Raw genomic sequence first — 12,500 nt, 5'->3', positions numbered from 1 at the left:
AAAACTCACATATCTACTGGGTGAAATTCCACAGTGTGCCATCACAGCAGCAAGATTTGTGACCTGTTGCCACGAGAAAAGGGCAACCAGTGAAGAACAAACACCATTGTAAATACAACCCATATTTATGCTTATTTATTTTATCTTGTGTCCTTTAACCATTTGTACATTGTTAAAACACTGTATATATATATATATATATATGACATTTGTAATGTCTTTATTGTTTTGAAACTTCTGTATGTGTAATGTTTACTGTTAATTTTTGTTGTTTTTCACTTTATATATTCACTTTGTATGTTGTCTACCTCACTTGCTTTGGCAATGTTAACACATGTTTCCCATGCCAATAAAGCCCTTGAATTGAATTGAATTGAGAGAGAGAGTAAGACAGAGACAGAAAGAGAGAGAGATAGGGGAGAGACAGAGAGAGAGACAGAGAAAGAGACAGAGAGACAGAGAGAGAGACAGAGAGAGCTAAGGCAGTGTGGGTTTTGGCTGTCCTTTACATTGTGGATTACAGTTTCCTTAACCTTTAAGATGCATTCTCCATCATTCTCTCTAATGTGCCCTTCCCAGGGTGCATCTTAACCTCAAGACTACAGTACACACACACACACACACACACACACACACACACACACACACACACATAGGGAGAGAGAGATATTTTAGGTAGAGGAAGAGAGGGAGAGAGAGAGAGAGTGAGAGAGAGAGAGGGAGAGAGAGAGAGTAAGAGAGAGAGAGAGAGAGAGAGAGAGAGAGAGAGAGAGAGAGAGAGAGAAAGAGACAGAGAGACAGAGAGACAGAGAGAGAGACAGAGAAAGAGAGAGAGAGAGACAGAGAGTGAGAGAGAGAGAGACAGAGAGAGAGAGAGAGAGAGAGAGACAGAGAGACAGAGAGACAGAGACAGAGAGAGAGACAGAGAGACAGAGAGACAGAGACAGAGAGAGAGACAGAGAGAGCTAAGGCAGTGTGGGTTTTGGCTGTCCTTTACATTGTGGATTACAGTTTCCTTAACCTTTAAGATGCATTCTCCATCATTCTCTCTAATGTGCCCTTCCCAGGGTGCATCTTAACCTCGAGACTACAGTACACACACACACACACACACACACACACACACACACACACACACACACACACACACACACACACACACACACAGGGAGAGTGAGATATTTTAGGTAGAGGAAGAGAGAGAGAGTAAGAGAGCGAGAGATACAGAGAGAGTAAGAGAGAGCAAGAGAGAGTAAGAGAGAGTAAGAGAGAGTAAGAGAGAGTAAGAGAAGAGTAAGAGAGAGTAAGAGAGAGTAAGAGAGAGTAAGAGAGAGAGTAAGACAGAGACAGAAAGAGGAAGGCAGAGACAGAAAGAGAGAGAGTAAGACAGAGAGAGAGAGATAGGGGAGAGAGCGAGAGAGAGTAAGACAGAGACCGAAAGAGAGAGAGATAGGGGAGAGAGAGCGAGAGATAAGGGAGAGAGCGAGAGAGATAGGGGAGAGATAGAGAGATAGGGGAGAGAGAGAGAGAGTAAGACAGAGACATAGAGAGAGAGAGAGAGAGAGAGAGAGAGAGAGAGAGAGAGAGACAGAGAGTGAGAGAGAGAGAGACAGAGAGAGAGAGAGAGACAGAGTGTGAGAGAGAGAGAGACAGAGAGAGAGAGAGAGAGAGAGAGACAGAGAGTGAGAGAGAGAGAGCTAAGGCAGTGTGGGTTTTGGCTGTCCTTTACATTGTGGATTACAGTTTCCTTAACCTTTAAGATGCATTCTCCATCATTCTCTCTAATGTGCCCTTCCCAGGGTGCATCTTAACCTCGAGACTACAGTACACACACACACACACACACACACACACACACATAGGGAGAGAGAGATATTTTAGGTAGAGGAAGAGAGGGAGAGAGAGAGAGAGAGAGTGAGAGAGAGAGAGGGAGAGAGAGAGAGTAAGAGAGAGAGAGAGAGAGAGAGAGAGAGAGAGAGAGAGAGAGAGAGAGAGAGAGAGAGAGTAAGAGAACGAGAGAGACAGAGAGAGAGAAAGAGAGAGAAAGAGAGAGAGAGAAAGATAGTGAGAGAGAGCGAGACAGAGAGAGAGAGAGAGACTGAGAGACAGAGAGAGAAAGAGAGAAAGACAGGTTGTCTGGAAGGGAGATAGACAGTAACAGGTTGTCTAGAAGGGAGAGAGAAAGTAACAGGCTGTCTAGAAGGGAGAGAGACAGATACAGGCTGTCTAGAAGGGAGAGAGACAGATACAGGCTGTCTGGAATGGAGAGAGACAGATACAGGTTGTCTGGAAGGGCGAGAGACAGATACAGGTTGTCTAGAAGGGAGAGAGACAGTAACAGGTTGTCTAGAAGGGAGAGAGACAGATACAGGTTGTCTAGAAGGGAGAGAGACAGTAACAGGCTCTCTGGAAGGGAGAGAGACAGTAAACAGGCTGTCTGGAAGGGAGAGAGACATTAACAGGTTGTCTAGAAGGGAGAGAGACAGATACAGGTTGTCTAGAAGGGAGAGAGACAGTAACAGGTTGTCTAGAAGGGAGAGAGACAGTAATAGGCTATCTGGAAGTGAGAGAGACAGTAACAGGTTGTCTAGAAGGGAGAGAGACAGATACAGGCTGTCTGGAAGGGAGAGAGACAGATACAGGCTGTCTAGAAGGGAGAGAGACAGATACAGGCTGTCTGGAAGGGAGAGAGACAGATACAGGCTGTCTGGAAGGGGGAGAGACAGTAACAGGTTGTCTAGAATGGAGAGAGACAGTAACAGGTTGTCTGGAAGGGAGAGAGACAGTAACAGGTTGTCTGGAAGGGAGAGAGACAGTAACAGGTTGTCTAGAAGGGAGAGAGACAGTAACAGGCTGTCTGGAAGGGAGTGATACAGTAACAGGTTGTCTAGAAGGGAGAGAGACAGTAACAGGTTGTCTAGAAGGGAGAGAGACAGATACAGGTTGTCTAGAAGGGAGAGAGACAGTAACAGGTTGTCAGGAAGGGAGAGAGACAGATACAGGCTCTCTGGAAGGGAGAGAGACAGTAACAGGTTGTCTAGAAGGGAGAGAGACAGATACAGGCTGTCTAGAAGGGAGAGAGACAGATACAGGCTGTTTAGAAGGGAGAGAGACAGATACAGGCTGTCTAGAAGGGAGAGAGACAGATACAGGCTCTCTGGAAGGGAGAGAGACAGTAACAGGCTGTCTAGAAGGGAGAGAGACAAATACAGGCTGTCTGGAAGGGAGAAATACAGTAACAGGCTGTCTGGAAGGGAGAGAGACAGTAACAGGCTGTCTAGAAGGGAGAGAGACAGTAACAGGTTGTCTAGAAGGGAGAGAGACAGTAACAGGTTGTCTAGAAGGGAGAGAGACAGATACAGGTTGTCTAGAAGGGAGAGAGACAGTAACAGGTTGTCTGGAAGGGAGAGAGACAGATACAGGCTGTCTGGGAGGGAGAGAGACAGATACAGGCTGTCTGGAAGGGAGAGAGACAGATACAGGCTGTCTGGAAGGGAGAGAGACAGATACAGGTTGTCTAGAAGGGAGAGAGACAGATACAGGCTGTCTAGAAGGGAGAGACACAGATACAGACTGTCTAGAAGGGAGAGAGACAGATACAGGCTGTCTAGAAGGGAGAAAGACAGATACAGGCTCTCTGGAAGGGAGAGAGACAGTAACAGGCTGTCTAGAAGGGAGAGAGACAGTAACAGGCTGTCTAGAAGGGAGAGAGACAGTAACAGGCTGTCTAGAAGGGAGAGAGACAAATGCAGGCTCTCTGGAAGGGAGAGAGACAGTAACAGGCTGTCTAGAAGGGAGAGAGACAGATACAGGCTGTCTGGAAGGGAGAGAGACAGTAACAGGTTGTCAGGAAGGGAGAGAGACAGATACAGGCTCTCTGGAAGGGAGAGAGACAGTAACAGGCTGTCTGGAAGGGAGAGAGACAGTAACAGGTTGTCTAGAAGGGAGAGAGACAGTAACAGGTTGTCTAGAAGGGAGAGAGACAGATACAGGTTGTCTAGAAGGGAGAGAGACAGTAACAGGTTGTCAGGAAGGGAGAGAGACAGATACAGGCTCTCTGGAAGGGAGAGAGACAGTAACAGGTTGTCTAGAAGGGAGAGAGACAGATACAGGCTGTCTAGAAGGGAGAGAGACAGATACAGGCTGTCTAGAAGGGAGAGAGACAGATACAGGCTGTCTAGAAGGGAGAGAGACAGATACAGGCTCTCTGGAAGGGAGAGAGACAGTAACAGGCTGTCTAGAAGGGAGAGAGACAGATACAGGCTGTCTGGAAGGGAGAAATACAGTAACAGGCTGTCTGGAAGGGAGAGAGACAGTAACAGGCTGTCTAGAAGGGAGAGAGGACAGTAACAGGTTGTCTAGAAGGGAGAGAGACAGTAACAGGTTGTCTAGAAGGGAGAGAGACAGATACAGGTTGTCTAGAAGGGAGAGAGACAGGAACAGGTTGTCTGGAAGGGAGAGAGACAGATACAGGCTGTCTGGGAGGGAGAGAGACAGATACAGGCTGTCTGGAAGGGAGAGAGACAGATACAGGCTGTCTGGAAGGGAGAGAGACAGATACAGGTTGTCTAGAAGGGAGAGAGACTGATACAGGCTGTCTAGAAGGGAGAGACACAGATACAGGCTGTCTAGAAGGGAGAGAGACAGATACAGGCTGTCTAGAAGGGAGAAAGACAGATACAGGCTCTCTGGAAGGGAGAGAGACAGTAACAGGCTGTCTAGAAGGGAGAGAGACAGTAACAGGCTGTCTAGAAGGGAGAGAGACAAATGCAGGCTCTCTGGAAGGGAGAGAGACAGTAACAGGCTGTCTAGAAGGGAGAGAGACAGTAACAGGCTGTCTAGAAGGGAGAGAGACAAATGCAGGCTCTCTGGAAGGGAGAGAGACAGTAACAGGCTGTCTAGAAGGGAGAGAGACAGATACAGGCTGTCTGGAAGGGAGAGAGACAGTAACAGGTTGTCAGGAAGGGAGAGAGACAGATACAGGCTCTCTGGAAGGAAGAGAGACAGTAACAGGTTGTCTAGAAGGGAGAGAGACAGATACAGGCTGTCTAGAAGGGAGAGAGACAGATACAGGCTGTCTAGAAGGGAGAGAGACAGATACAGGCTGTCTAGAAGGGAGAGAGACAGATACAGGCTCTCTGGAAGGGAGAGAGACAGATACAGGCTCTCTGGAAGGGAGAGAAACAGTAACAGGTTGTTTAGAAGGGAGAGAGACAGATACAGGCTCTCTGGAAGGGAGAGAGACAGTAACAGGTTGTCTAGAAGGGAGAGAGACAGATACAGGCTGTCTAGAAGGGAGAGAGACAGATACAGGCTGTCTAGAAGGGAGAGAGACAGATACAGGCTCTCTGGAAGGGAGAAAGACAGATACAGGCTGTCTAGAAGGGAGAAAGACAGATACAGGCTCTCTGGAAGGGAGAGAGACATTAACAGGCTGTCTAGAAGGGAGATAGACAAATGCAGGCTCTCTGGAAGGGAGAGAGACAGATACAGGCTGTCTGGAAGGGTGAGAGACAGTAACAGGCTGTCTGGAAGGGAGAGAGACAGTAACAGGCTGTCTGGAAGGGAGAGAGACAGTAACAGGCTCTCTGGAAGGGAGAGAGACAGTAAACAGGCTGTCTGGAAGGGAATCTGACAGGTAAGAGAAATGACCTCTTGAGGATTGGTAGAGTGAATGGAAGCGCTCTGAATTGTCAGAGACTGTAACGTTTCACATTTCACTAAGTCCGCTTTCCCCACTGACCTTTTTCATATTTAACTCTGAGACCCATCTATTGTCAGTGAACCTTTCCTCTGCAGGAAGGGGAATGTAGTTAACATTCAGAGAGCAGGGTGTCCTATTGACTGAGCTGCAGATTCAGAGATTCAGTCTGTGGAGTTTACAGGGAGAGGAGGAAGAGTGTGTGTTACTGTGTAAATGTGTGTGTGGCAGAAAAGTCTAGAACGTGAAATCAGATGCATGCAGGCAGCCAGGCGCAAACGCACACACACACACACACACACACACACACACACACACACACACACACACACACACACACACACACACACACACACACACACACACACACACACACACACACACACACACATACACACACACACACACACAGACAGTTTTGGAGCACAGAACCACATGCTCACTCAATAGTTGTCCTCATCTCTGCCATTAAAGACCAACGGAATATGTCACAAACGTCTTCTATGAACCACATACAAACGTCTTCCATGAACCACATACAAACGTCTTCTATGAACCACATACAAACGTCTTCTATGAACCACATACAAACGTCTTCTATGAACCAGATACAAACGTCTTCTATGAACCACATACAAACGTCTTCTATGAATCACATACAAACGTCTTCTATGAACCACATACAAACGTCTTCTATGAACCACATACAAACATCTTCTATGAACCACATACAAACGTCTATATGAACCACATACAAACGTCTTCTATGAACCACATACAAACATCTTCTATGAACCACATACAAACGTCTTCTATGAACCACATACAAACGTCTTCTATGAACCACATACAAACGTCTTCCATGAACCACATACAAACGTCTATATGAACCACATACAAACGTCTTCTATGAACCACATACAAACGTCTTCTATGAACCACATACAAACGTCTTCTATGAACCACATACAAACGTCTTCTCTGAACCACATACAAACGTCTTCTATGAACCACATACAAACGTCTTCTATGAATCACATACAAACGTCTTCTATGAACCACATACAAACGTCTTCTATGAACCACATACAAACGTCTTCTATGAACCACATACAAACGTCTTCCATGAACCACATACAAACGTCTTCTATGAACCACATACAAACGTCTTCCATGAACCACATACAAACATCTTCTATGAACCACATACAAACGTCTATATGAACCACATACAAACGTCTTCTATGAATCACATACAAACGTCTTCTATGAACCACATACAAACGTCTTCCATGAACCACATACAAACGTCTTCTATGAACCACATACAAACGTCTTCTATGAACCACATACAAACGTCTTCTATGAACCACATACAAACGTCTTCTATGAACCACATACAAACGTCTTCTCTGAACCACATACAAACGTCTTCTATGAACCACATACAAACGTCTTCTATGAATCACATACAAACGTCTTCTATGAACCACATACAAACGTCTTCTATGAACCACATACAAACGTCTTCTATGAACCACATACAAATGTCTTCTATGAACCACATACAAACGTTTTCTATGAACCACATACAAACGTCTTCTATGAACCACATACAAACGTCTTCCATGAACCACATACAAACGTCTTCTATGAACCACATACAAACGTCTATATGAACCACATACAAACGTCTTCTATGAACCACATACAAACGTCTTCCATGAACCACATACAAACGTCTTCTATGAACCACATACAAACGTCTATATGAACCACATACAAACGTCTTCTATGAACCACATACAAACGTCTTCTATGAACCACATACAAACGTCTTCTATGAACCACATACAAACGTCTTCTATGAACCACATACAAACGTCTTCCATGAACCACATACAAACATCTTCCATGAACCACATACAAACGTCTTCTATGAACCACATACAAACGTCTTCCATGAACCACATACAAACGTCTTCTATGAACCACATACAAACGTCTTCCATGAACCACATACAAACGTCTTCTATGAACCACATACAAACGTCTTCTATGAACCACATACAAACGTCTTCCATGAACCACATACAACTGTTTGGTGTTTGAAGTTCCTCTTCGATGCCTTCAGTTTTTATGTAACAAGTAAAGCCCATCAAGTGTCTCCTTTGAAAGTGATTTTCTGAAGGAGCTTGTAGGAGCCTGCTGGTTAGTTTGGCTGTCAGGGAAGAATAGGTGTTGTGATGTATTACAGGCCCTACTGTTACTTATCGCTACTGCAGCCAGAGAATGTAATTATGTCCAAAATGGCACTCTATTCCCTATTTAGTGTACTGTATAGGGCATAGAATGTAATAGTGTCCAAAATGGCACCCTATTCCCTATTTAGTCTACTGAATAGGGAATAGAATGTAATAGTGTCCAAAATGGCACCCTATTCCCTATTTAGTCTACTGAATAGGGAATAGAATGTAATAGTGTCCAAAATGGCACCCTATTCCCTATTTAGTGTACTGTATAGGGCATAGAATGTAATAGTGTCCAAAATGGCACCCTATTCCCTATTTAGTCTACTGAATAGGGAATAGAATGTAATATTGTCCAAAATGGCACCCTATTCCCTATTTAGTCTACTGAATAGGGAATAGAATGTAATTTGGTACAGCCTATAATACATTATACTGACTCATGCTAACTTATTTTGGCATACTCAAGCTGCATCAAATGGAAACACTCAGAGTCTCATGGAAACACTCAGAGTCTCATGGAAACACTCAGAGTCTTGTGGAAACACTCAGAGTCTCATGGAAACACTCAGAGTCTTATGGAAACACTCAGAGTCTCATGGAAACACTCAGAGTCTCATGGAAACACTCAGAGTCTCATGGAAACAATCAGAGTCTCATGGAAACACTCAGAGTCTCATGGAAACACCCAGAGTCTTATGGAAACACTCAGAGTCTCATGGAAACACTCAGAGTCTTATGGAAACACTCAGAGTCTCATGGAAACACTCAGAGTCTCATGGAAACACTCAGAGTCTTATGGAAACACTCAGAGTCTCATGGAAAAACTCAGAGTCTCATGGAAACACTCAGAGTCTTGTGGAAACACTCAGAGTCTCATGGAAACACTCAGAGTCTTATGGAAACACTCAGAGTCTCATGGAAACACTCAGAGTCTTGTGGAAACACTCAGAGTCTCATGGAAACACTCAGAGTCTCATGGAAACACTCAGAGTCTTGTGGAAACACTCAGAGTCTCATGGAAACACTCAGAGTCTTATGGAACCACTCAGAGTCTTATGGAAACACTCAGAGTCTCATGGAAACACTCAGAGTCTCATGGAAACACTCAGAGTCTCATGGAAACACTCAGAGTCTCATGGAAACACTCAGAGTCTTATGGAAACACTCATAGTCTTATGGAAACACTCAGAGTCTCATGGAAACACTCAGAGTCTCATGGAAACACTCAGAGTCTTATGGAAACACTCAGAGTCTCATGGAAGCACTCAGAGTCTCATGGAAACACTCAGAGCCTTATGGAAACACTCAGAGTCTCATGGAAACACTCAGAGTCTCATGGAAACACTCAGAGTCTCATGGAAACACTCAGAGTCTCATGGAAACACTCAGAGTCTTATGGAAACACTCAGAGTCTCATGAAAAAACTCAGAGTCTCATGGAAACACTCAGAGTCTTGTGGAAACACTCAGAGTCTCATGGAAACACTCAGAGTCTTGTGGAAACACTCAGAGTCTCATGGAAAAACTCAGAGTCTCATGGAAACACTCAGAGTCTTGTGGAAACACTCAGAGTCTCATGGAAACACTCAGAGTCTTATGGAAACACTCAGAGTCTCATGGAAACACTCAGAGTCTTGTGGAAACACTCAGAGTCTCATGGAAACACTCAGAGTCTCATGGAAACACTCAGAGTCTTGTGGAAACACTCAGAGTCTCATGGAAACACTCAGAGTCTTATGGAACCACTCAGAGTCTTATGGAAACACTCAGAGTCTCATGGAAACACTCAGAGTCTTATGGAAACACTCAGAGTCTCATGGAAACACTCAGAGTCTCATGGAAACACTCAGAGTCTCATGGAAACACTCAGAGTCTCATGGAAACACTCAGAGTCTCATGGAAACACTCAGAGTCTTATGGAAACACTCATAGTCTTATGGAAACACTCAGAGTCTCATGGAAACACTCAGAGTCTCATGGAAACACTCAGAGTCTTATGGAAACACTCAGAGTCTCATGGAAACACTCAGAGTCTCATGGAAACACTCAGAGTCTTATGGAAACACTCAGAGTCTCATGGAAACACTCAGAGTCTTATGGAAACACTCAGAGTCTCATGGAAACACTCAAAGTCTTGTGGAAACACTCAGAGTCTCATGGAAAAACTCAGAGTCTCATGGAAACACTCAGAGTCTTGTGGAAACACTCAGAGTCTCATGGAAACACTCAGAGTCTTATGGAAACACTCAGAGTCTCATGGAAACACTCAGAGTCTTGTGGAAACACTCAGAGTCTCATGGAAACACTCAGAGTCTCATGGAAACACTCAGAGTCTTGTGGAAACACTCAGAGTCTCATGGAAACACTCAGAGTCTTATGGAACCACTCAGAGTCTTATGGAAACACTCAGAGTCTCATGGAAACACTCAGAGTCTTATGGAAACACTCAGAGTCTCATGGAAACACTCAGAGTCTCATGGAAACACTCAGAGTCTCATGGAAACACTCAGAGTCTCATGGAAACACTCAGAGTCTCATGGAAACACTCAGAGTCTTATGGAAACACTCATAGTCTTATGGAAACACTCAGAGTCTCATGGAAACACTCAGAGTCTCATGGAAACACTCAGAGTCTTATGGAAACACTCAGAGTCTCATGGAAACACTCAGAGTCTCATGGAAACACTCAGAGTCTTATGGAAACACTCAGAGTCTCATGGAAACACTCAGAGTCTTATGGAAACACTCAGAGTCTCATGGAAACACTCAAAGTCTTGTGGAAACACTCAGAGTCTCATGGAAACACTCAGAGTCTTGTGGAAACACTCAGAGTCTTGTGGAAACACTCAGAGTCTTGTGGAAACACTCAGAGTCTTGTGGAAACACTCAGAGTCTTGTGGAAACACTCAGAGTCTTGTGGAAACACTCAGAGTCTTATGGAAACACTCAGAGTCTCATGGAACCACTCAGAGTCTTATGGAAACACTCAGAGTCTCATGGAAACACTCAGAGTCTTATGGAACACTCAGAGTCTCATGGAACACTCAGAGTCTCATGGAAACACTCAGAGTCTCATGGAAACACTCAGAGTCTCATGGAAACACTCAGAGTCTCATGGAAACACTCAGAGTCTTATGGAAACACTCATAGTCTTATGGAAACACTCAGAGTCTCATGGAAACACTCAGAGTCTCATGGAAACACTCAGAGTCTTATGGAAACACTCAGAGTCTCATAGAAAAACTCAGAGTCTTATGGAAACACTCAGAGTCTCATGGAAACACTCAGAGTCTCATGGAAACACTCAGAGTCTTATGGAAACACTCAGAGTCTCACGGAAGCACTCAGAGTCTCATGGAAACACTCAGAGTCTCATGGAAACACTCAGAGTCTTATGGAAACACTCAGAGTCTCATGGAAAAACTCAGAGTCTCATGGAAACACTCAGAGTCTTGTGGAAACACTCAGAGTCTCATGGAAACACTCAGAGTCTTATGGAAACACTCAGAGTCTCATGGAAACACTCAAAGTCTTGTGGAAACACTCAGAGTCTCATGGAAACACTCAGAGTCTTGTGGAAACACTCAGAGTCTTGTGGAAACACTCAGAGTCTTGTGGAAACACTCAGAGTCTTGTGGAAACACTCAGAGTCTTGTGGAAACACTCAGAGTCTTGTGGAAACACTCAGAGTCTTGTGTTGGCTGGTAGTTGGATAAGGCATGTTTGAAATTCTTACTGTAGTTTAAACACATGACACACACACACACGCACGCACGCACACGCACACACACACACACACACACACACACAGTCTGGCTCCAAGACAACAGGATAGGAAGTGACAGTGTTTCCTTAATGACACCTGCCACCCATGTCATACCTGTCGGTAACACTATCACTCACTACAACATTCACGGATACACACCTACCTACACCTGTGGCTCTCTGTCTAAGCATTGACGATTCATAGCACATCTGCTAAACAAGTGTTTGTGTGATTTCATCAAAGTAGAAGTGAATCCAACATTTTGATTCCATAGTGCCAGTGACACCAGTGGTGTGTGACTCTGTGCCAGTCTACCCTCAATAACGCTGTTGTTACATGAGGAGGTTTTTATACAAACGGATCTTCTTGTTTGATATCATACACTGCATGACAACAAGTATGTGGACACCTGCTCTTCTTAAAACCCACATTAATATGGAATTGAACACCTTGTTGTTGCTGTAACAACCTCCACTCTTCTGGGAAGGCTTTCCATTAGATGTTGGAACATTGCTGCTATAACAGCCTCCACTCTTCTGGGAAGGCTTTCCACTAGATGTTGGAACATTGCTGCTATAACAGCCTCCACTCTTCTGGGAAGGCTTTCCACTAAATGTTGGAACATTGCTGCTATAACAGACTCCACTCTTCTGGGAAGGATTTCCACTAGATGTTGGAACATTGCTGCTATAACAGCCTCCACTCTTCTGGGAAGGCTTTCCACTAGATGTTGGAACATTCTGCTGGGACTTGCTTCCATTCAGACACAAGATCATTTGTGA

The 12,500-nt window shown here is 44.5% G+C and overlaps 1 protein-coding gene across 3 annotated transcripts in view; it reads left to right on the top strand.

Moving 5' to 3' along the window:
* LOC109910205 (neuroligin-3) overlaps positions 1–12,500 on the top strand; it is a 472,163-nt gene that overhangs the window by 214,512 nt on the left and 245,151 nt on the right. The gene's annotated exons all lie outside the window — the stretch shown is intronic.

The sequence above is a fragment of the Oncorhynchus kisutch genome, linkage group LG19 (assembly GCF_002021735.2).
Source record: "Oncorhynchus kisutch isolate 150728-3 linkage group LG19, Okis_V2, whole genome shotgun sequence".
NCBI classification, from domain to species: Eukaryota; Metazoa; Chordata; class Actinopteri; order Salmoniformes; family Salmonidae; genus Oncorhynchus; species Oncorhynchus kisutch.
The sequence above is the reverse complement of the archived record's forward strand: the minus strand, read 5'-3'. Positions and strand labels throughout refer to the sequence as shown.